Source organism: Polypterus senegalus, chromosome 1, assembly GCF_016835505.1.
Source record: "Polypterus senegalus isolate Bchr_013 chromosome 1, ASM1683550v1, whole genome shotgun sequence".
NCBI lineage: Eukaryota > Metazoa > Chordata > Cladistia > Polypteriformes > Polypteridae > Polypterus > Polypterus senegalus.
In genome coordinates this window covers 241,942,148-241,962,974 of record NC_053154.1, presented here as the reverse complement: position 1 = coordinate 241,962,974, position 20,827 = coordinate 241,942,148, and the positions used below count along the sequence as shown (strand labels likewise).

The following is a 20,827-nucleotide window of genomic DNA, read 5'->3' as shown; positions in this document are numbered from 1 at the left end:
AAAGAGAACAATGGGCAGAAACAAGAAATAATGAATGAAAAAAGCTGAAAAAGAGAAGAAAGGGAGGAGGAGAGTGGGGTGTGAAGGGACTACAGACAAATCTGCAAAATACAGAAAAAGAAATGGGAAGAATGTGGTTGGTACATGTGATGTGGCAAGACATGTAAGCAGAAATCACTGGAAATATAATAAAACGAAAGGGCAGGGGTTGCACATTTCACTGTATAATAATTGTTATTGGAGACAAGATGTTATAACCTGTCTTTAGCCCAGAGCCGTATAACATGCTAAAAACTGTCTTCTGCAAGGTTTGATTTATTTACTATTATGAATCTAGTTAACCTTCTTTTACTGCTACGCGAAGCTGGTAAATCTGATGATGATCCTTTTAGACAGACTATGTTTAAGCATTGTAATTTGCTTCTTTTTCTCATTATGCATGGGTAAATACAATTTCCGTAATAGTGACAGTTGCCTGAAAATGGATTAATTAATCTTTAAAAAAACAAAATCCCCGACAAAATTATTTTGCCGACTCGTTTCTGCGAGTGCCGCTTGCATCCGTGTTTCAGTTTTCAAATAATAATAATCTGCTTCATGCTTAGGAAGCTTTCTTTATCATGATCGAGCTACACCTTCCTCACAAAAGCATTTCAAGATGTAATCGTTTCAGTGCGGCTCGGCTCACAGATCACAGCGCAGCACTTAGATGTAAAGACTGATCCCTAACCTCCACCCCCTCCTCCAAATAACCCGATGCAAGAATGAAAAGCCAGCTCTTCCGAAAATGATTCTCGCATCACACTAATCTACCTGATCACCTGACGCGACTCCTCCTATTGCCCATGTAACTGAGCGCTGGATATGGACGCTTTGCATTCGAACGGGTGCTGAGGTGGCCAATTCGGTCCCATGCACTTTGGGAATAGGATGGAGTAAAAGTAAGGTCCGTTAGAGAAGCGGAAAGAAAGAAAAGAAAGGTCTTCTCCTTGCCTCGTCCCAAATCTGTATTAATTAATGATGAAGAAGCCGATGCTACTGGAGCGCTTCAGTCGGAAAAGACTCATGCCTTAACGTTGTAAGATCCCTGTAAATTTGGCTTGAAAAGTGAACGCTTTAACGGCAAGATGATGGAGGCGTCCAGAAATTCCTTCAGAGCCCCCAGCCTTATTAAAGGTAAAGACTGACAACTGTGGATTTTTTTTACGGATTTGATGCTCGTTTCAACACGACGTATTAACCTACGTCTTGTTTTAAGAGTATTTTAAATATTGTCAAAGGGATTTTATATCGTGGGATTTCAAAACGAGTTCAGTGTTTCTGTTATTATTTTTCTTTTTACCAATGTTATAGTCATAGATTCTTTTGAAGCTCACACTAACCTTGTGTTATCTTTGAAAAATAAATTACGGTAAACGTAAGGGATGGCCTTGTTAAGTGTCCTCACAGCATAATGAAAAGCATGTAGCGGGATGGGGAGTAAATGAGCATCTTTGTGGGTGTGATGCCAGACATAAAAGTTATGCCAGGAAAGCTGGGGATGCTCTTAAGTCTTAGAGGGGATTTTTTTTTTTAATTAACAGATCTACTGAAAAGGCGAGTTTTGTAGCTTCAGGACCCAAACTGGAAAGCGTGTTGGGCAAGAGAGCAATGTTAATGTGCCGTTAAATTAGTTAAGGGCTTTAAAGTTTTGGCTTGAAGAAAATCATTAATTGGCACCGTTGTCTATTTGATGGCGGTGTGTGAGCGTTTTTTGGAGAGGGGATCAAAGTGGCTTGTCCACAATGTGTAACGACGGTTCTTTTTAAGCAGTGTCCGCTGCTGTAACTGTGTAATGGCACGATCAATTTCAGAAGAGGCAAGCAGTGCCACTTTCGTTTCCTTTATGGATTCTAACGCGCGTTCCGCTGTGTAAGTGAATCTTAACTTCCTCTTCAAACACAGGATGGAAAGCCATTAAAAGGGGAGGCGGAATCTTGTATTAGGCAATTAAGATAAACCGAATACCCGTCTTCGTATTTTGCGATCATATGATGCTAGGTCGTTATTTTCGTTTCCTAGATGGCGTTTAAAGTTATTATTTTATTGTCAAAGATTACAGGGTTTGTTTTTTGTATTGTAGTCAAATGAAAAAGAAATGGTATAATGGCGCAGCAGATAGCGGGACTCCTTAATAACTCCTAGTATTTGAGTGCACACGATCGCGACATGTCTGCGTGTGGCTTTACATTCGGGTTCATTATATTTTCTCCCCAAGAACTTGACTGCTAGGTTAAATGGAAACGGTAAGGTGGCTCTGTCTGAGTAACAGTTTGTGTGTGCATAAAGATGCCCTGTGATAGACTGGCCAGTATGTGACTGGTTCAAAAACGACGAGCAAACTTCACATTCACATCTATCTATCTATCTATCTATCTATCTATCTATCTATCTATCTATCTATCTATCTATCTATCTATCTATCTATCAGAAATTAGATGATCTGTCTATCTATCTATCTATCTACATCCAGATCTGATGTTGAAATTTTACCCTTTCATTACTGTCTTCTATTCTATGCATTAAACACTGAACAGAAAGCCTAATTAAAGTAATTTTGGCTGTATAGTTTACATTGTGTGAAGGTTCTTTTGCCAGATTCAAGTTTTTGGGAATAGTTATAATGAAATGGAATATAATGCCAATTATATAGTAATATTTAGAAAGACTTGTAAGCCTTTAGTCAGTGTTGTGTGCTCAATACATTTGTGGAGGGCTTATTTTGTAATGCCTGGCACATACAGTATTCTTGCACTTTACATTAGAAAATTGTTTTTTAATCTAAAATATACCCTCCCGTAATGTTAATATTCTGATTTGTATGGATGAATGAACAAGTATAGGTCAGTTCTGGCCAAAGAAGAAACCCTCCAATTGTAAATAAAAATATGTCACAGACTTTTAAAGTACACCAGACACTGCAAAGTCACTAGTATTAAATGAACTCACACAAGTTTCTCTGCATATTGTATATATGGAAAGAGTAGTTTCATATATATATTCGAAAAGTTAATTGAACACAAGCAGTTTTGCTGTGCAGACGTTTACTTATCAGAGCATGTTTAGAGGTGTATGTCTACAGCTTGCAGTTCCTCAAAAATGGAAAAGGTTATTCAGCTACACATATACAGAATAATCAAGCCTCTGCAATGGACTGGTGAAGCATCTGGTTCTTGTACTTGTGCCCAATTGTGGAGAAGTAGGTTCTGTCTGCCCACAACCCCAGTTCTTGAAATAGATGGATGAAGAAATAAATTTACTGTTTATCATGAATTTATGTTTCTGTTCTAAAATACTTTTACTTTCTAAAATACTATGAAAAAATGTTTAGTATTGTTTTTTTTTTTCCAATTAGGTTTAATTAGAACAGAAACTATTGCAGAAAGATAACATACGAAATGCATAAATAGGCCTCCTTTTTATAGCTGAACTCATCCCTGTTACACTACATTGCTTGCCTTCTGTCGAGCCTCTGCTGTTTTACATATGTTCCTCCTCCTGGCCCCGAATGCATCTAATCAATGTAACAAACTGATAACAGATTCTCCCTAAATAAAGTTTCATTATCACATTTTTACATAATACAGTAGCATAACAATACCATTTCAAAGATTCGCTAGGGGCTGATAAAATCTGAGGAACAAGACCTTCCACTTCAGAGGATTTGGGTAGCAGCGTTTTTTTTCCTTTTATTGTACAGACAGGCTGCCTGAGGCCAACAGCACTTGCAAACTGAATAAACAGAGTCTCTTTTTACCATGTGCAGCCTCTCCTGGACTGTGCTCTTCCAGGGTTTTAAAGATCCAGAATTTGACATGTGCAATGGAGAATGAAGCGAGTGAAGGAAAGCTCATTATTTTCATACTCTGTTGCACCCTTTGAATGGCTTGTAGTTTATCTAAAGCTAGATGCAAAAGTAAACCAAAGCATTGTCACCATGCGAAAGGCAGCTTTTAGATCAGAGCAAGCGTGCTGGAAGTTATGCTTTGTATTTAAGTTCCGTGAGGTTTAATACTCTATATTTAGTAAACTAAACAACCTGAACATTTTTATAATCATTGATTTATTCTGCCTGTATGTCTGTTTAAGAATGATTAAACTCTGCTCTATAAGTCAGCTTAAAGAAGACAGCTTAAATTTGCCTGCATGGTGACAAGTACTTTAAACATTCAAGGATGATACAATCTCTACATTTATACAAATCTCCCAGTAAATAGAGCAAATAATGTTGAAGGAGTCAAAACATGTATTTAAATAACTAATAACTAATATTAAAGTGGTGCTGTTATGAACATTTTGATATGCCATGGTGAACCAAAAGTATATCCCCAACTGAAGGAAGTGTTTTATGTTAAGATGCAAATTTATTCTGAATTCAGCTAGAAATGCTGACAAAATCCCTTTGGAATGGATAAGACATTGCTAAAGCACTAGCACTTTCAGCCTAGTCTATTCCAGTTTTAATCACCATTTTCAAATATATATTCAATTTGAATTAGCATTCTCTTGTTGGTTTTCTATGAGTGTACGTTTACAAACAAATGCGGTAGTAAAACCCGCTAGCTGAGACACCTTTTTGTATTTCGGGCTCTGTTTCAAACATTATTCAAAATGCTGTCATCAAAGAGGTGGCTTTGGCCCCCATTCATTTGACAGTGGTCACTGAAAAGACGTCTTCCGAGATTTCACTTTACCTGAGTAATAATAGTCTGCAAATGGGGATGGGGATGCTAGTGGCAAAAGAGCAGCTAATAAGATTTTGGATCAGCCTTTTGAGAGATGTTAGGATTATTGTTAGTGAGAAGCAGCATGAAATGCTATAGAAATAATTGTTTTGCTGTGGTAACTCGTGTGATGGGGAAGAGATAAGTAATTCACTCCCCAGGGAGCTCATTTACCAGGTAGTTTTAGCATGTAGAACTCTCTCCAATGTAAATCCCTTTTTCATTTTTCTCTGCCTAGCTGTGAACCACAGTGCTTTTACAGTACAGTGCCAATACAAGTCTTTCTTGCTTCCAGGTAGTCATCAATAATAAATAAGCCACTCAATGTTAGATTAAGGGGTACCAGAATAATGTTTCCTTAACTGTATTAATAAATTGTTGTATGGTTTATATGAAAGAGTGATATTTGGTGAACCTTTATTAATTTTCAACTTCAGAGCCACAATTTATTTTTAAATTTGCCTTGTGCATCAAACATATCGATTAGTTTTGTTGCTTTTGTTTCTTATCACATAAATTACTTTGGTAATCCTGATGTGGAGGAACTGTATATCATTAAAGCATTTTACTTCATTGAGGTTCTTGATTTGGCAGTCACACTAGCATGCGACCCGCTTTCATTCTCATTATGATGTGATTTTTTTCACATATTATCAAAGGGAGAAATTGTTTGAAATGATGCATTGTTCTGCTTTTATTGCCCACTAAAACAAAACAGTAGACAAAAGAAAAAACATGTTTCTAGAATGCTTGAAGCATTTCTGTTTGGTTTTTTATCGAATTACAGAGATTTTTTTATTTGTTTTGCTTCACCATTTGCTTTATTACTTCACAATAAAATGATCTTTCTTAATTTACTCCCTATCCTGTAGGTGCCATTACAGATTGTGCTTTGCACATGTCTGCTCCGCATTCACTTCTCCTTCTCTCATATTTTTACAGACTTACAGAAACTGGCAGTCACATGAGGAAAAAAAAAATAATCCAAGAGATCTTTGACTTTAAAATGAGATCATGTTTATTAAACACATCCTTGTGTATTCCCTGATACCAAGAGTGGGAAGCAGCACTTGATTTGGCAAAAAAAAAAAAAAAATTTAAAATGTTAATTTAAATATTTTCTTATGATTTGCAGAAGGAAAATGCAAAAACACTTTCAGTCCAAGGAGACCTGAATATAATGAGGGCAGCCATTTAGCTGAATTGCACAGCAAGGTGATAAAAAGCCACAGTGGCTTCATCCTTTGAATAAAGACGGTTTTTGAATGCCTCATGTTTTTAAAATGATTCAGTAGCAATTCTTAAGGAGTAATAAAATGAGCACAGAAAGCGGGTCCCTTTTACTGCAGAGAGTTATCAAACCATTAATCCCATGTTTTTGTGACACGGACATCCTACTGTTCACCTTAGGTATTATTTCTAAATTTCCTTCTAATGATAATTGCATGATTAAAAGCTGTAAATAACTTTGAAATGCTATTGACATGGAATAAATTGCTTTTGTGCTTTCGTGGCAGTTAGGCCTTATTGGTGTTAGCTGGTAATACTAAGTTCTGAATTCCATCAGCTTAAATTTTGCATTGTCTTTCTGTTTTTCTTGTGGGTTTCCTCCCACAGTCCAATGTCATGCTTTTTGGTCAATATGTGGCTCTGAATTAAAATAGCATGTGCGTGCATGGATGCATGTGCATGTGACCACAGGAAAGGCTTCTCCTTATGTCCAGTGATTTGTATAGTTGTGTTCTTGTTCCCCACCTAGATGAAGTGGATTGGATTTTAATGCAAATGCATCTTTACTTTTAGTTTTAGAGCGACTAGACACCAGAAAACACATTTATTACTACCCTAGAACTTTTCAAAACAGGCATCTCATCTAGACAAAAGAGTAAGTCTGAAAGGTGCCATAGATGCCACCAAACTAGGCTTTGGCACAAGTTCATGTGAATGCTTTATTATGGAGGGATTTTGATAAAACCATGGAAGGTGACCATGGGACAATCTCAAATATATTTGTGCTAACCATACAGTAATTCAGAAGGGCAGGCAAGATTTTCTCTAGGCTCTTCTTAAAGAGAAAAAAAAGTATTAGTCAAGGACATTGAGAGACAGAAGAAAAATGCCAGTACTCTTCTAACAGTGTGGTCGTGCCTTCCTTTTAGGAGTTAGAACTTAATGTTTGGCTGAAAACTCTTCACAGGATGAGTTCTAAGTACAGATTTTTGAAAGGAGTGACAATTTTTGGGTCCTACGACTGACAACCCACATCTTTGATATATGTAAGAATTGCCTGGAATCACTTATTCTGAAATTTTGTGGTGGTCTCATATTTTAAAATGTGAATGTTTCAACTTAAGGGAAAATATACTCCTCAACTTGAGAAAGTCAATGCCAGAGTGATGGGCAACGGATGCGTAGATTCTGTTGTGATTTTAGACAGCCAAGTAAAGACTCTACTCTAGAATGTACTGGAGGGAGTGGGTTGCCAAGATCTCCAGGACTGTTACTTTCTTTGACTTTGTCTGTTTAAACTGACCATGGACTCACAGAGATTTATTTTCTTGAGAGATGCTGTTGACTGGAGTTTTTGTTTTCTTCTTCCTTGTAAACTGACCATAATTCAACAATTAAGTAATGGACAGATATTATTAGGTTACATTTAAGCTAATTATTTTAGAAGTACTTTGTTTTCCTGTCTATTTAAATAAATCTGCATCTTTATGTGTATGTGTTACAGAATTAGTCATTTGTAAGGTTTGTAATTTACCACTAAACTTGTTGAAGTGCTCTGAACCTGCACTCAGTGCTATTACAAAAATAAATAAACTGAATTGAATTGAACTCAGTGGTGAGGAAACCTAGTCCAAGGAGCAATCAGATTTAGTCGTCACAGAATACTTTACTACATTTTTACTTGAATATATTTTTGAGGTATGTGAGCTTGGTTAGCAACATAAAATTGGTTTCTTTGCAGAGTTGCCAGGTTTATTCTCTAAGAAAAATCAAGTAAGTTTAGTAATCTGGCACAATGTTATAGAAGAGCCTGTGCTTCTCTTGACAAAATGAGTCAACTGGTGTGTTGAACCAGTCATGAACTAAATACGAGGAAACCTTGGGACAAACCTGGAATATCCAAAAATGGTATTATATGTCACAGCTAGTTCAGGAAGACTTGGGGATTCTTACCAAAAGGCTACAGTCTCATGCTGGGGAAAAAGTGGTCTTGTCCAGCCAGTTCAGTTTGTCAGTGAGGGATTCACAAGGGCAAGCATTATGAAAAATGGATGAATTATTAGAATTGTGTCCAGAGCCTTGTAGGCAATAGGCTTTAAATGAAAGGAATCTCAGTTGGATTTCTACATGTGTGCTGTATGTGATCCTTGTAAGCTGCCTTGGATAAGGATGTCACTCAGTAATAATAATTATAGTAATAAAAGTGCTCAGTTACTGCCAGCATAGGCGCCCACTTCCTGCAATTCTGAACAGTAAAAAAGGTTCAGAAAGTAAAATGGGTCAAGCAAAATTGGAAAAATCTATATAATCTTCAAAAGGAATTACTATACTCTGTACATGCATTTACAAGTGAAGCAATCTAAAATATAATGAAACCTTACCCAGTAACCTGTAGAGAGGCAATAACAACATTGTTGCAGAAAACGCTTGCCAATTTGTTTTGGGGAAAGAATACTGCAATGGAGGAAGAGTAATGGAGTAACATGTTGTATACATTCTTCACTGATTTTTGGCTCCGTGCTATGATCCCTCTGCATGCAATTTGCATATTATCTCTGTATTTCCTTTTGTTTGTTTCTGGAATTCTGGTTTTCAGATCTGATCCATAAATGAAATCCATGGGTCACTCAGAGGAGCAAAATTTTCATTTTATGTCTGTTTTTGTAAATGTGCAACTTGTGTTTCCTGTAATGGATCGAGTTAATGTCTGGCCACATTGGTGGTGCTTGGATAGTTTTTAACGCCTCCTAATGCAAGTAAAAATAAAATCTCGAAAGAAAGTGGACAATGTAAGGGTCATTTTTAACATGTTTATAGCAGGTACATGACACACAATTCTGCAAAATGTCTTATGTTTATTTTATACATTGAACATGCATTGAAATTAAAAGTAGTGAAGGTGGGGTTTGTTAATGCTGACTCTACTTATGGAGCAATGTATACCTTTTACAGTAAATTACATAATCATCTAATTCATAAATACTTGTACTTATGTGAAGGCAATATGAAATCAGTATTCTCACAAAATGGAAAAGAATCCTATATGCATGGAAGAATGTGTCCAGTGATTGACTGGTAAAATAGGGATGATTCCCATCTCGTGTCTGATGCTGCCAGGACTGACTCCACATTACTACAATTATAAAATTTGGCTAAATGTTTTTCTATCTATCTTTATTAGTGGGGAAACAAAAAAATGTTCATTCAATTTTTCAAATTCCCTTTCTCCAATACAAGACTATTGAAATTTGGAGCTATTACAAGTAGCAATAGGCAAATTGCAGTGACCAGCTATGGTCGAGATATGGGCCCATTACAGTTCACACTCACACATGTATGCCATAGCCAATTTTAGAAGAGCATCTGCTTTAAAATTTTTTACTTTTCTGCCTTTTTGCTTCAATACATTTAGAATCATATAATCTGTTTTATATTAAATATCCTAAACAAATAGTGTCTTGGCACTGATTTCACAACAGAAAAAAACAGTAACATCAACTTTCATTTCAGTCTTAAGACCTCTGTATGAGCAATACAATTATTATTAATATTAATAAACTAATATACTCTACTGTACATACTGTAGATGATGTGAAATGGAGAATCCTAGTACACTCGTTACTGCATCACTATATAGAAATAAAATAATACAATAGGTCGTGCTGTGCTTGAACACATTGTGGGGTAAGGTTGAGATCTGTTGCTGTGACAAACAAAGATCACTACTTTATTTAAAAGAAAAACATAATGAAATCAGTAGCCTTTTAGTGCTTTAAAAGCTTTTGAATCCCACATGGAACCTTTGTTTTGTTTTTATATTTTTCACTACTGCTCAGCCATAAGACCATTTCTTTACGTAGCTGCAGGGTGCCCAAAGCTGAAAATGCTGTGAAAGTCAGGAAAACAACACTTGTAAGGATCTCAAATGCAGGAATTAACCACAATTCTGTCATTGTAAAGCAGGACCTGGATTTCTTCGTGTGACCTTACAGCATATTGTTAATATTGTCCTGGCTTTGTCAAATTCTTCTAGCTGTGATAAAGTCCTAAGATGAACATTGGAGATAAAAATTCTGCACCTCTTATTTAGCAGGAAAACCTCTAGGAGACCAAAAATAATGCATTTACTTTTCCTCCAGGCTAGACATAAATCACCAGTCCAATCCCGTTCTTACTGTACCTGATAAAAGTACTGACCTTCTTGATGTGTTGTTCAATCGTTATCATTTATCATTCATGCTATGGTTTTTTCAGTTAACTGTGCATTTTACTTATACAACATAAACTAAATGTTGAAGTAAGTATCTGTGAATCTAGCATGAAAATCATTTAAATCTTTTGTAATGAAAGAGTGCAGTAATTTGTTTAAATGGAAATTGGCAGTTTCCTGTAGTAACAGAATGTTTACAGCAGAAAAGTTAAATGAGAAAGAGAGTGTGTTATTAATTTTATTAGCCATTTGAAATATTGTCCTAAAGGCATTCTTGTTTTTGGTGCAGTTATAAGGTGTGAGTATGTTAATTTTGTGTATTACAAAAGAAAAGAGAAAAACATTTGGATTATTTAGCTCAGCATTGTATTACATTGACTGTGTGTATAATTTGATGCAAGAAAGATTATTTATATCAGAATAATAATTTATTAATTAATAAGGGGTAACTTGCTATCTCAGATTCCTTTTCTCGTGTCCATGTGGGTTTTCGTCACGTGTTTCGCTTTTCAGATACACCAAGATGACATGCATTTTAGATAAATTAGAAACTCTAAATTGACTTGCCATAAGTGAATGGGGGTGTGTGTGCTTTGTGGTGTCGACGGATGGTTCTGGATTGGTTCCAGAAGCTCCCATGTTTCAAAATTTTCAAGTTCGTAGAATGGATGGGATGGATAGATGGACATTACATTAATTTAATTTAATATTTACTAGAAACTTTTCATTTACATATCTGCAAACCATTTTTTTGCATTTGTCTATCATTTTTGTGCATTTGATGGATTGAATGAAATGATGAAGAGATTTTCATCATTTTCTTATAGAATATTTTAAAGCAGTCAACTGAGGAAACCCCCCTTTGACCAAAATGTTGAAAGTATGTTTTACTCATAGTAAAGGGTGCAGAGAGAGATTTGATTTTGCCATAGCTTTGCCTCTAGGATGAGCTTTTGAAATGCAAAGCACATTTTTATGGACTGCACATGCTCAAAGTCTGTGTCTGGATATCTTGAAGGCTAAATTTGAGATATGTAGCCTAAGACAAATGATGTTAACTCAAAGTCAATTGTATGGCTTGTATCTTCATGACAGATTATTTGGTGATTGGCCCTATTAATAACCAGAGTAGGAAGAAAACTCAAAATGACAATGTTAAAAAATTGGTGTGAAAATTGTCTGACTTATTTACCTTGTGGGGAATAAATAAAGGATATTTTTTCTGAAGTTATGCCACAATTGGTCACTTTTTTACCTGCTTGGTAAAGTCTTTTAGCTGTAATATCATGTAAAGAAATCTGTGGGGTTCTGTTGTGACTAGACTAATCAAAATCTGGATTTTATTCAAACTTTGGGATCTCTAGACTTCTGATGGTCATTCAAGTATCACCAGCTTTACATGAGTGAGTTATGTGATTTCCCAGTTATACCATTACCCTAAGACACATCCTTTTTCTATCTTCTTTTCATTTTTAAAATTCTTTGTGTGTGTCGAGACTGATTCTTTCACTATATCTATACTAATAAAAGACAAAGCCCTCACTAACTGACTGACTGACTGACTGACTCACTGACTCATCACTAATTCTCCAACTTCCCGTATAGGTAGAAGGCTGAAATTTGGCTGGCTCATTCCTTACAGCTTCCTTACAAAAGTTGGGCAGGTTTCATTTCGAAATTCTACACATAATGGTCATGACTAGAAGCTATTTTTCTCCATTTACTGTAATGGAGTTGAGCTTGAAAGCCGTGGGGGCGGAGTTTCGTGTGACATCATCGCGCCTTTCACGTAATCATGCATTACATAGAAAACCAGGAAGAGCTACAAAAAGCGCTGAAGAAAACATGCATTATATAATTAAAAAGGCAGCGAAACAATTGGAAGCGAGCGAATGACATATAAAACCATATTCAGCGGCTCACGTGAACTGACGCAGTGCGCAGACAAAAAGCAACAGTTCCAAAGAGTGCTGAACAAAAACCGAATTACACTGCTACGCTCAAATAGACAAACCGCGCCGTGGCTAATAGAGGCTTCGCCTCTAGCGCCGGCGTCCGAGGTTCGATTCCGAGAGGGATGCACTAAGTATGCACGCGCTTCGTTCATTTTAGCCTCGCATCCCCTTGGTTTGAGACGTATGAAAAAATATGCGGTTAACGCAGAAAGACAGATCACCAATTGAAGCTTTATGAATAATGGATACTTTATTCGCGATCAATGATTGTTTTGGTAAAGCCATACTCAGTGTATTCATTAGATGAATGTTAAAAAAGTAAGAGCGAGGGGAGGGTAACTTATTGAGGCACACAGGCAAAACCACAATAGCACGCGGGCTCGATGTACTGTAGTGCGTCAACTCGATCTGAATTGCGCGATCACATTCAAAAATATTTCTTTTCAAGTTCTATTTAGTCCATATGTGTCAAACTCAAGGCCCACGGGCCACATCCGGCCCGGTGTGTAATTATATCCGGCCCGCGATCATTTTATATACTGTATTATTGTTATTAATGGCCGGGGATATGAAGCGCTGGTAACACAATAAACTACAGATCCCATAATGCAGCGCTTCAGCTGCCTTGCGACACTTACCACGTTAATCAAGTCTAGCTTATGATGCTGCAAGTTATTGTGAAGCTAGCCCACACGATGCCAAAGAGAAAAGGTGATTCTCAACATAGAGCCTTTAAAAACCGATGGGAGGCTGAGTATATGTTTACTGACATTGCCGGTAAACCCGTGTGTCTCATTTGTGGAGCTAATGTGGCTGTAATTACAGAATTTAATCTAAGACGGCACTATGAGACAAAACATCAAGATAACCTGAAAGACCTGAATGCAATGCACAAGATACAGAAAGCAGAAGAGTTAAAGAAGAATCTGACACTTCAGCAGACGTTTTTACCGTGCAAAATCACAAAGTGATTTCAAGTGAAGCTACTTTTATGGGAGACACAAATGCACCAGTGCAACTTGCCCCACTTTCCCTGTTGCCAAGTAATGTTGAACCAAGTCGGCACAACGGTGTTCCCAAATACGCACTTTGCTGATAAACTGAGCGCACTGAGTTCACACACCGCTTTGGTGACTTTGAAGAACACAAACAGAATTTTGAGTTGTTTCGCAACCCATTTGCCGTCGATGTGGAAACTGCACCTGTGCAGATTCAGATGGAGGTGATTGAGCTGCAGTGTAATGGCACACTGAAGGCAAAGTACGATACTGCAGGCCCGCACAGTTTATTCACTCCATTCCGCAAAATGCTCCAGCTCCGTCTACATGCGGCTCGAACCTTGTGCATGTTTGGTAGCACATATCTGTGTGAGAAGCTCTTCTCAGTCATGAAGACTAACAAAACAGCACACAGGAGTCGCCTCACTGATGAGCACCTGCAGTCCATCCTGAGAATCTCCACAACACAGAACCTCACACCAAACATAAACAAACTTGTTGCCAAAAAAAGATGCCAGGCGTCCAGCTCTGATAAAATGACATAAGAGCAAAGACAACTGAATGATTTGATTTGTTATTGCTGAAAAGAACAAATTTTATTTATATTTCCAGGTTTTGTTATGCACCATGTTCATATTTGAATTTGTATAATTTTGACAGGATATATTTTTATGGAGAACAAAATCTTTTGGGATATTTAAAATTTAAGTTTATTTTTTATATAAAATTACATAAGAGTAAAGAAATTTAAATGTTTGTTCTTTTAACGTTTACTTTATTTCTAACTTGTATAATTTAATATAAGTTATTTAAGTTTTGAGTTGATTTATTCTGGAATAATATTCTGTCGACTAAATAAAAATTCCTTCTATTTAAAATTTAAATAGAACTTGAACAGAAACGATAGTTCATAATATCCAGGCAGACTTGCACGTAAGAGCGGGAGTCATCCGTTTTAACAAGCAGCATATTGCATTGATACGAAATAGCCTGTCCATTTAATTATTTAGGAATGGATAAATAAATTAAGATTTTGTACAAATAATGTTTTTCATTTTCCTTTTTCATGGATTCTGGCACCCCCAGCAACAGTTGCTCGCACCCTAAAGAATGTATGTATGTATATATATATATATATATATATATATATATATATATATATATAAACTGCTCAAAAAAATTAAAGGAACACTTTGAAAACACATCAGATCTCAATGGGAAAAAGAAATCCTCCTGGATATCTATACTGATATAGACTGGGTAATCTGTTAGGAACGAAAGAATGCCACATCGTTTGATGGAAATGAAAATGATCAACGTACAGAGCCCTGAATTCAAAGACGCCCCAAAAATCAAAGTGAAAAAATTATGTGGCAGGCTAGTCCATTTTGCCAAAATTTAATTGCAGCAACTCAAAATTGTACGCAGCACTTTGTATGGCCCCTGTGTTCTTGTATACATGCCTGACAACATCGGTGCATGCTTCTAATGAGATGACAGATGGTGTTGTGGGGGATCTCCTCCCAGATCTGGACCAGGGCATCACTGAGCTCCTGGACAGTCTGAGGTGCAACCTGGTGGCATTGGATGGACCAAAACATAATGTCCCAGAGGTGTTCTATTGGATTTAGGTCAGGAAAGTGTGGTGGCCAGTCAATGGTATCAATTCCTTCATCCTCCAGGAACTGCCTGCATACTCTCACCACATGAGGCCAGGAATTGTCGTGCACCAGGAGCCACTGTACCAGCATAGGGTCTGACAATGGGTCCAAGGATTTCATCCTGATACCTAATGGCAGCTAAGGTGCCTTTGTCAAGCCTGTAGTGGTCTGTGTGACGCTCCATGGATATGCCTCCCCAGACAATCATTAACCCACCACCAAACTGCTCATGCTGAATGATGTTACAGGCAGCATAATGTTCTCCATGGCTTCTCCAGACCCTTTTACTTCTGTCACATGCTCATGGTGAACCTGCTCTCATCTGTAAAAAGCACAGGGCACCAGTGGTGCATCTGCCAATTCTGGTATTCTATGGCGAATGCCAATCGAGCTGCATGCTGCTGGGCAGTGAGCTCAGGGCCCATTAGAGGACATGGGGCCCTTGGGTCACCCTCATGAAGTCTTTCTGGTTGTTTGATCAGAGACATTCACACCAGTGGCCTGCTGGAGGCCATTTTGTAGGGCTCTGGCAGTGCTCATCCTGTTCCTCCTTACCCAAAGGAGCAGATACTGGTCCTGCTGATGGGTTATGGACCTTCTATGGCCCTCTCCAGCTCTCCTAGAGTAACTGCTTGTCTCCTAGAATCTCCTCCATACCCTTGAGACTGTGCAGGGAGACACAGCAAACCTTCTGGCAATGACACATATTGATGTGCCATCCTGGAGAAGTTGGACTACCTGTGTAACCTCTGCAGGGTCCAGGTATCGCCTCATGCTACCAGTAGTGACACTGACTGTAGCCAAATGCAAAACTAGTGAAGAAACAGTCAGAAAAGATGAGGAGGGAAAAATGTCAGTGGCCTCCACCTGTTAAACCATTCCTGTTTTGGGGTCATCTCATTTTTGCCCTCTAGTGCATCTGTTGTTAATTTCATTAACACCACAGCAGCTGAAACTGATTAACAACCCCCTCTGCTACTTAACTGACCAGATTAATATCCCATAAGTTTCATTGACTTTATGCTAATCTCTGATTAAAAAGTGTTCCTTTAATTCTTTTGAGCAGTATATATAGAAAAATACCCACGCTTGGCAGCGGAGAAGTAAAAAGAAAAGGAAACATTTTAATAAAAACGTAACATGATTGACAACGTAATTGTTTTGTCATTGTCATGAGTGCTGCTGGCATATATATATATATACATACATGTGTACATATATACACACACACACACACATATACTATGGGGTGCGAAACAGGCAAATACATTGATTTTCTGAATATATAAAGTCAGCGTCGGTATATATAAAGTCAAAACTTTTTTCTAAATATATAAAGTCAAAACTTGAATTAATAAAGTCACCGCTGGAATATATAAAGTCAAAACTTGAATATATAAAGTCAGCGCTGGAATATATAAAGTGAAAACCTGAATATATAAAGTCAGCATCGGAATTTATAAAGTCATTCCTGATTATACATAGTCAACATCGGAGTATATAAACTCATTCCTGAATATATAAACTCAAAGTCAAAATATATTGATTGAAATGACTCTGAACTGAAGTAAGTTAACAAAAACGTATTCAGAAAAATAAATTAAAAAAACACTGTTCGGTTAATGTTTTGAAAATGATGCATTTGCCCTGCCCAGGATTGGTTCCTGCCTTGTGCCCAGTGTTGGCTGGGATTGGCTCCAGCAGACCCCCGTGACCCTGTGGTCGGATTCAACGGGTTGGGAAATGGATGGATATTGCAGCACTGACTTTGTATATTCCGACGATGACTTTATATATTGAAGTTTGACTTTATATATTCCAGCGCTTACTTTATATTGTGAGCTGGAGGGCTTCGCTATTACGTGTGGGGACGAAACTTCACTTTGGTAACTGATTATGCTCCACTTCAATGGTCATACCAACAGAAAGATACAAACTCTCGCCTCATGAGATGGTTTCTGGGCTTACAACTTTTACCGTTTCACAGTAAAACATCGACCAGGTTCTGAACACGTCAACGCAGACGTATTATCAAGACTAAATGAACCTGGTACAGAGAGTCGCTTGATTCATGGAAATGTGAATAAAGCTGAGGGGGAGGGTGTGAGCTTGGAGGGCTGATCGCACCCCAAGAAGATACAGACGCTTCTGGGAAAACCACAACCCCTGAAACACAGACTACCCTCCCATTGCTCCTTACTTTCTCACTTGCGCTATAACGCGTAATGCAAACCTCGCGCGATACTCCGCTAACTTAAAAGCCTTGTGCAGCGCCTGTCAGTTGAAAATTGATTGTTTGCTTGCTTTTAGCGCTCTCTCTCACTGCTCCTAGCGGAACTGTCATCTCTGACTTGTCATGGAGCACGTTTAAGCTCACGTGTTTGCAGTGTTTGAATAAAAATCCTTCTTGTTTCTACGACCTCTTGTGTCTCTGTGCAAATCTGTGACCCAAGCGTGACAATATATTCCGACGCTGACTTTATATATTTAAGATTTGACATTATATATTCCAGCGCTGAGTTTATATATTCCAATGCTGACTTTATATATTTAAGTTTTGACTTTAGGTGGCAGTGTGGCGAAGTTGCTTCGGAAGACGGCGTTAGCCGCTGAGCTCAGCTCAGAGCGAAATGAGATGAATGGGAGGGGAGATGATGACGTGACTCCCCACCGCCTTAACTGTCAATCCCCCACAAACACAGTCTCTCGGAATTTGCATAAGCACACCCCTTCACCTACAATTTTAACTTAGTTACAAAGTGATCAAAACTCTCGTTTATATCCTGCGTCCTCTCATTAAACTTGTATCCCGCATTACCCGTGTGCATGAAAAATGCCAGCGGCAGCCTGTCTATGAACTTAATTTAAAGTTTAGGTTTACACCGTGCTTTGTTTCCGAAGTAGCTGCACTGATGAATATGGTAGTATATGTCACTCGCTCGCTTCTTATTGTTTTGCTGCCTTCTAAATTATATAATGCATGTTTTCTTTTCTTTTTTTTGGAGCTCTTCCTGGTTTTCGACAGTGCGTTGACAGTCAGTTCACGTGATTACATGGGCGGCGTGATGATGTCACACGAAACTCCGCCCCCACGGATTTCAAGCTCAACTCCATTACAGTAAATGGAGAATATACCTTCCAGTTATGACCATTACGCGTAGAATTTCGAAATGAAACCTGCCCAACTTTTGTAAGGAAGCTGTAAGGAATGAGCCTGCCAAAGTTCAGCCTTCTACCTACATGGGAAGTTGGAGAATTAGTGATGAGTGAGTGAGTGAGTGAGTGAGTGAATGAGTGAGTCAGTGAGTGAGTGAGTGAGTATATATATATGTAAGTATACATGTAAGTCCCTGTCTTGCACCCCAAGACTGTCTTGCACTGTCTTGACAAATGTTTTAAACCACTAGCTCATAGCTCCAGAGTTCAGGTTCATATTCATGCGTAGCCACTGCATGTTATCACCATTTCTGCATGAATTTTCTGTAGGTATTGTAGCTTCTTCCCACTTCCCTAACATGACTATTTAGGTTAATAGGCCACTCTAGATCAGTCTGGTACAGCAGAGGATGGCTGACCGTGTTTTCCATAGTTAGGAGTGAAAGGATTTGAGCAAAATTAAATGTTCAGCAAAACTCAGTGTTTTGTTTTGTGAAAAAAATTTCAAAAATAAATAGCCTTTTACTTGCAGCAAAATGTGTGCCATTTAACACTAGAAAATATGCATTTAGTTCTTGTCTGGGAATGTTTATATGCATTAATTTCACATGCATCTGCCTGCCATTCTGTATTTAAATAAGATTTTCTAGTGAAAAAAAACCAAAGGAATTGTGCCTATCCTCAACTAGTGAAAGACAGCTGCTAGGAAAAAGGAGGAGGCTGCTTTTCCAGCACTGACTTTCCATGTACTGTGTTTTCCTGTGGAGAAAACAGAATTATGTGAACAATAACATGTTTTAGTGTATCTTCCTTAGGAAAATATGCAGCATGTCACATTTAGAGAAATGTACTACACACCTCCACAGTGATGTGAACAAGAGGGATACCCAGAATTGATTTTTTACCAGTGTGGTATGGATTACATGCTTTATGCAGCTACAGAAAAGAACACAGGTACCCATGGAAGTGTGAACAAGGCTTTAGAGAGCACTTATTCCTTGCTTTCCACTCAAAAAAAACAAAAAACAAAATTAGAAATCCTCCAAAATTGCTTTGCTGAGTTTTGCATTTCTGAATTACAAAAGTGCTTGCAAAACTAATTTTTGTCTTAGTTTTGCAAATCAGACCTTGCCTGTTTTGCTAATCACAGATTCTCTACAGTGGATTGGCATGGTGTTACTGGGAACGTTTCCAGCTCCCCACAGCTCTATAATGGACAAATTCAGAATATGAACAAACAGAGTCAGTTTTTAACTGCAACCTAACACCTTAACCAATTTTGATGTTTTAGTTGTGTATTTCACCCATTCTTAGAGACCAGCTTAATCTTTCATTGGCTGTTATCCAGTACTCACACCATTGTGCTCATTACTACATGTCACATTAAGAAGATGGTCAACGTATTTTCTTTTTTTTGCTGAAGCAATGCATCCATGTTAATGATTTAAATCAAGGCATAATAAATGCAAATATAAATTGCATTAAAGACTGAATATATATAAAAAGTTTGGAGCACATGGAACATGGAGCACATGTATTCTATTCAAAAATATGGTGTAGTTTTCCTAAGTTATCTCTAGCTGGTTCATATAGTGGTTTAGCTCCGTGGTCTCAACTCTTCCACTGGGTCGATATGTATGTTAAGCCTACACATTGTCCACATGCCTATGTGTCTTTTTGTCCAAGTAGTCCTGTTTCCCTCCCATTGTCCAAAGACATGTAAGTTATTATGCTTGGGAATTCTGAGTTGGCCCCATGTGAGTGTGAATGAGCTTGCGTGGATGAGTAGACACCTTATTGAAATAGTACCTCACCCAACGTTTGTTTCTGCCCTACGCCTAGTACTCCCAGAATATGCTCTGAACCTCCAAATCATGACGTGAATTGAACGGTTTTGACAATCTCATGCTGTGTTGTATTATTCTTAAATGGAATTTACTATCTCTTCCAAAGTCTTGGGCAGCATATTACAGTAAGGTACAAGACAATGTTAGGGTGGGATTGTTCATTAAAAGTTATGTAAATGTCTTCAAAGACATCTACTGAAATTTTGTTACTCCTGTGAGAGGTAGGTGACAATTCAGTGAAAGTGTCTTTGCACCTCGGTTCATATTATTTACAGCAATACAGCAATGGAACAGCACAATCTACAAAGGGTTAGATTTTTGTATTTCAAACAGATCAGTAGAAGGCAGTATAAAACTGAAGCATAAAAATGTTTTAGAAAAGACTAACAAAAAGATTGGAAAGTCTGTGGTTCTCATCTGGGACTGGAGCTCTCCTTCTAGCTGACAGTCTTGATGATGTCGGCCATTTTTCAGGTCAAACATGTGCAAGGGTCCTGTCCTGTAAATTTTCTCATGGGCTCTTGCATGTCTCTACTCTTCTTGTTTGCTCAGTCAGCACCAATATCATTTTTCTAAGATTGTCGCTATTCTTGACAACATGAAGAAAAATACTACCCAGTGCTTCGGATACTGTAAAAAGGAAGCTCTGCCTCTCTCTTTCAGAACCAAGAAACAAGTTGTCTGTATTAATAACATTACTCAAGGAAGGGATACAAAATAAGTACAACAGAAAATACAAATAAACAGAACTGAGACAAAACTGTACTGCTTATGTGGGCCTGCCTAAGCAGTTCTTTCTTCTTCATTGAAAATCACACCAAAGCACACTCTTTCTCACTTCTTTTTTTCTCTCTCTCTGTCACTTTCTGTCTCTCTGTTCCCCACTCTTTATCACTTTACCTGTATAGGCTCAGGCCTTTAATCGTCCTCTCAGTTCAGTATTTAGCTCATTTTCTAAACTTAAAACCATAAGGCAGTTTTAAACCTCATCCAGGGCACATCTCTGC

The 20,827-nt window shown here is 37.8% G+C and overlaps 1 protein-coding gene across 3 annotated transcripts in view; it reads left to right on the top strand.

Moving 5' to 3' along the window:
* The first annotated feature begins 292 nt into the window (after positions 1 to 292).
* Positions 293 to 20,827, top strand: part of LOC120540151 (heparan sulfate glucosamine 3-O-sulfotransferase 1-like) — a 168,609-nt gene continuing 148,074 nt past the window's right edge. The window contains exon 1 of one of the 3 annotated variants that reach the window (XM_039770681.1): positions 293 to 308. The gene's annotated coding sequence lies outside the window, so the exon portion shown is untranslated. Of the gene's footprint in view, positions 309 to 657; positions 1,177 to 1,893; positions 1,912 to 20,827 lie in introns of those variants that run through there. The other 2 variants (XM_039770665.1, XM_039770673.1) reach the window with 2 other exon arrangements.